This window comes from Petaurus breviceps, unplaced genomic scaffold, assembly GCF_028583685.1.
Source record: "Petaurus breviceps papuanus isolate PSGF00001 unplaced genomic scaffold, PetGlider_PUasm1.0 348064, whole genome shotgun sequence".
Classification (NCBI taxonomy): domain Eukaryota; kingdom Metazoa; phylum Chordata; class Mammalia; order Diprotodontia; family Petauridae; genus Petaurus; species Petaurus breviceps.
The window spans coordinates 9,336-14,462 of NW_027186173.1; the positions used below are offsets into that span (position 1 = coordinate 9,336).

Genomic DNA, 5,127 nt, shown 5'->3' on the forward strand with positions numbered 1-5,127 from the left:
GGAATATTATAGCCAAATTCCAGAGCTGCCAGATCAAAGAGAAAATATTTCAAGGAGCCAGAAAGAAGCAATCAAAATATTGCAGAACCACAGTCAGGATCACACAAGATTTAGCCACTTCCTGTATAGGGGTGGCCAGGTGAAGCAGGGAGTAAGAGCACCAGCAGCAGAGTCGGGAGACCTGGGATCGGTTCCAGCCTCAGATACTCAGCACCCACACAAAAATAACTGGCCGTGTGACCTTGAGCAAGTTACCAACCCCCAATTGCTTAAAAAAAGATTTAGCAACTTCCACAGTAAAGGAGCAAAGGGCTTAGAATACAATATTCTGGAGGACAAAGGAGCTAGGATTACAATCCAGAATTGCCCACGTAGCAAAATGGAATATAATCCTTTAGGGGCAAAAAATGGATGTTTAATGAAAGAGAGGATTTTCAAGCATTCCTAATGAAGCAACCAGAGCTGCATAGAAAATTTGATAGTCAAACAAAAATGAGAGAAGCATAAAGAGGTAAACATGAAAGGGTTTCGCAAGGGACTCAATAAAGTTAAATTGTTTATGTTCCTATGCGAGAAGATGATAATGTAACTCTTAAGATTCTTTATCATTATTACTTTATCTCTTTATCATTATTAGGGGAGTTAGAAGGAGTCTGCATAGACAAAGAGCACAGGTATGAGGTGATTAAGTTGAGATGCTCTCCCAGAAAAGAATGTGGGGGTGAGAAAGAGGGATGCACTGGGAGAAGGGGGAAGGGAGAGGTAGAATGGTACAAATTTTTATAGAAGAGGTGGAGGGGAAAATGGGTGGGCACACACACATACATACTCATATACAGTGAGTTGGGTATAGAAATCTTTCTTACCCAATAAGGAGATATGAGGGGAAGGGAGTAAGAGATTTTTGGGGAGATGACAAGGGGGAAGGCAACTTGGAGGAGACAGTGATCAGAAGCAAGGCAGACTTTTGAGGAGGGACAGGATAAAAAGAGGGAGAGAGAGAAGGATAAACAGAGAAAAATGTAATAGAGAGAAATTCAGTTAGTTATTATAACTTTTAATGTGGATGGGATGAGTTGACCCATAGAATGGAAGCAGATAGCAGAAGGGATTGGAAATCACAATCCAATGGTATGTTATATACAAGAAACACAGTTGAAACAGAAAGTCACACATGGAGTTAAAATAAAGGACTGGAGTAGAATCTATTATGTTTCTGTTGAAGTAAAAAAGTCAGGGGTAGCAATCATAATCTCAGATGAAGCAAAAGCAAAATTAGATCTAATTGAAAGAGATAATCAGGGAAACTACATTTTGCTAAAAGGCAACTGACAATGAGGTTGTATCAAATTTTTTTTACAGCAAGTTTCTCTGATAAAGGCCTCATTTCTCAAATATATACTTAGTATAGAACTGAGTCAAATTTATAAAAATAACAGCCAATCTCTAATTGATAAATGACCAAAGGATATGAGCAGGAATTTTCAGAAGAAGAAATCAAAGCTATCCATAGTCACATAAAAAATACTCCAAATCACTGATGATCAGAGAAATTCAAATTAAAGCAACTCTGGGGGACCACCTCATACCTATCAGAAGGGACAAATGCTGGAGGAGATGAGGGAAAATAGGTACACTGATGAACTGTTGGTGGAGTAGGCAACTGCACCAACCATTCTGGGGAACAATCTGAAACTGTGCCCAAAGGGCCATAAAACTGCATACCCTTTGACCCAACAATAGCACTACCACATCTACACCCCCAAAGAGACTAAAGAAAAAGGAAAAGGACCTCTGTGTTAAAAATATTTACAGCAATTCTTTTTGGTGTCAAAGAATTGGAAAATTGAGGGGAGACTCATCAATTGGGGAACGACTGGACAAAGTTGTGGCATATGATTGTGTTGAAATACTATTTGTTATAAGAAATGATTAAAAGGGTGATTTCAGGGGATGACAAGAACTGTATGAACTGATACAAAGTGAAGTGAGAAGAACCTGGAGATCATTGTGCACAGTAAGAGCAATATCGTAATGATCAACAACAAAGATGTGGCTACAGTGACCCAAGAGAATTCCAAAGAGCTCATGAAGAAAAAATGCTATCCACCTCCAAAGAGAGGAATGATGAATTCTGAGTGCAAACTGGAGTATAATTTTCTCAGTTTCTTAATTTTTTGGCCTTTTTTTGTGAAATGGCTAATATGGAAATATGTTTTGCATGATTTCACATGTATAATTGATATATCGCTTGCCTTCTCAGTGGGTGTGGGAGGGACAGGCTGGAGAGAATCTGGATCTCAAAAATTAAAAAGAATGTTAAAACCTATGATGATGTGAAGTTAGAAAGACCTGAGCTCAAGCCCTGCCTCAGACACTCACTAGCTGTCTGAGCTTGGTCTAGCCACTCCACTTTTATATGCCTCAGTTTCCTTAATTGTAAAATGGGGATAATCAGAGCATCTACCTTAGTGTTGTGAGGATCAAATGAGATAATATTTGTAAAAAGCACTTGGCGCAATGCCTGGCAAATGCAAGGGGCTACAAAAATGCTTATTCTTTCTTTCCCCTCAGTGTCCTCATCTGTAAAATGGGGATCATTATAGCACCTACCTCCCACAGCTGTTGTGAGGACATATGAGACAACATTTGTAAAACACTCTGGAAACTTTAAGGCTCTCTATAAATGCTAAGCTATAAATGTCTATAATTATCTTTGTTATTATTATTAATAGCACTTACTGAATGGCAAGTCATTTTACAAATACCATTTTATTTGACCCTTACATAGTTGTTCTTATAATGATTTTGCAGATGAGGAAATAGAGGCAGACAGCGGTGAAATTAGGGTCACCCAACTGGCAAGTATCTGAAGCTGGATTTGAACTCACGTCTTCTTGACTCTAAGGCTAGCACTCCCAAGCTCAATCTATGCTCAACCACTGCCCCAGATTGAATGGATTTCTTCACCAGAGCTTGAGGTAGGTAGTGCAAGTGACGGCAGCAGGGCCACCAGGCAAGCCGTAGCAGAGTTCGCGTTAGTTTGTTTCCCAGACCCCAAATGCAGTGCTCTTTCCTTAAGACGATTGTGCCTGTTTTCCACGTGGTCAAGGGACTCGACTAGAGTCACAAAGTCAGTAAGTGGCAGAGTCCATATTTCAACCCAGAAAATCAAGCCTCCTTTCCACTAGGTTATTCTGTCCATTTTTTACAGTTGTGGAAACTGAGGCTCAGAGGGGGTCTTCAGCATGCCCAAGACCACTCAGGGTCCCCAGGGTTGCCGTGGGCAGGAGTCCAGCGTCAGGAGTGGCTACGATTCTTGCACCCGGGATCCCTAAGGTCAGGCGGGCACCCTCCCCTCCCTTCCCCAGCCCGTCCCGGCTCCTCCCAGCAACCAGCTCGATACCTGCCCTGCCCCTGCTCTGCCCCAGCCCAGCCTCCGCCTTTCTCGGGATCCCAGGGGCCCGGCATTCCACTCCTAGCAGATCCATCCCCAAATCCGTGCCCAAGCGACGTCTGCCCAGGAAGGACAGGAGGGGGCCTCCCTCTCCCACCTCTCCAGCCACTCCCCTCACCTGCCCTCCATCCACCTCCTCTGCCCTCCCCTCCCCAGGCCGGGGCTGATCATTAATCCGGAGCCCCGACACCAGCGCTAAAAGGAGGCAGGTAGGGGGCCCAGGAACGCACACAAAGAGCTGTCTGTCCGGCGGGATGGACCAGGGACGTCACATGGACGTCACAGTCACCCCCAGCGTCTCTGCCGGGACCCCCGCGCCTCCCCTCTGGTCCAACCGCCTCAACAATGCCGCGGACATCTCCGTCACTGTCATCTACTTCGTGGTGATCATGGCCTTGGGGCTGTGGGTATGTGGGGGCCCAGGGGCAGGAGCAGAGCAGGGAACCACGGACAGCGGGAGCTAAGGGGGGTGACTGTGAGACCTAGTTTAAGTCATTCACCCTTCTGAGACCGTAAAATGAGGGGGGTGGACAAGCTGAGCTAGCCCTCTAGCTACGATACTTGAAGGAGCCCTTTCAGCTCCGACAGTCTGTTCTAAGTTTCCTCCCAGCTCTGACAGACATTCAGGGCTTCTTGTTCTAAGAACCCTCCCAACCTGGACACGCTGTTTTCTAAAAGGTGGGTCTGACACTGTGCTTAAAGGTCTCTCCAGAGACAGGACTGATGCCTAGGAAGGGGAGTGCAGGGGAGCCAGGGAGCCGGAAAGCCCAGGCTTAGACAGTGCCCTGAAGAACCAAGGAAGAGGGACTGCGGAAGCAGAGAGAAGGAAAGTGAAGGGGAGTTTCTGTGCTCACAGTATAGCTCAGGAACTTGGGGAAGAGAGGCAAAGGACAGTTTGAGGGACAAGAATGCCTGAGGCAGCAGGGGATGGGAAGGTGGTGGAGGCAGGGGCTGAGTCTACAGCAGAGGGGCCCCAAGGAGACCAGGGTAATGATAGGCTGGAGGGACTGGGAATTGGGGGGTGAGAGAATAGGGAAGGGACTTGGAGAAAGGGCCACCTATTGGGGAAGCAGAAGGTAGGAGAGCTCAGTGAAGAAGGGAGGGGGCAATAGAGTCCTTGAGAGGGCTGGGAATTTAGGGAGGTCTAGAGGGCAGAGTGTGAGGGGCTGGGCACCAGAGTCAGGGAAGGCAGGAAAGGGGCTTGCTCAGCGGCTCAGGGTCAGGTGCAGAGCTGGGAGGCCACGTTCCCCAAAGGCTAACAGGTGTTCCACATCTAGGGACTGAGAGAAGCCAGCTTTGGCTGCCAGGCCTTTGGTGCCCTGTGGATCCCAGGGAGGAGGGGCAGGATTCCTAGGGGTTGGGGACTCCCGAAGGCTCCAAGAGTTAGCTGTCTGGAAGCCATCCCTTCAGACACTGGCGACTCTTCCTGGATTTTGAGGGAGGCCCTTCTGGGACATGGCACCTAACCAGAGAACCTTGTTCTCAGGGCACACCCAGGGGACAGGGAACGGGGTGCTTTAGCCCGAAAACTTCCCAAGTGGGTCCTGTGGCTGTAAAGGTGACTGAGTGTGGAGGCAGAGGTGAGTGTGAAGGGTGAGTGTGGTTCCCTTGCTTAATTCAGGATGGCTCAGAAGATGAGGGCATTGAGGATTAACTCTTTAGGAACCCCT

The 5,127-nt window shown here is 47.0% G+C and overlaps 1 long non-coding RNA gene across 2 annotated transcripts; it reads left to right on the forward strand.

Moving 5' to 3' along the window:
* The first annotated feature begins 3,037 nt into the window (after positions 1-3,037).
* LOC138167998 (uncharacterized) lies at positions 3,038-4,086 on the forward strand. 2 transcript variants are annotated; one of them, XR_011170013.1, is made up of 3 exons: positions 3,038-3,137; positions 3,215-3,339; positions 3,614-4,086. It is a non-coding gene; the product is annotated as an uncharacterized lncRNA (long non-coding RNA). The 2 variants fall into 2 exon arrangements; XR_011170014.1 differs by having other exon boundaries at positions 3,041-3,133.
* The last annotated feature ends 1,041 nt before the right edge of the window (positions 4,087-5,127 follow it).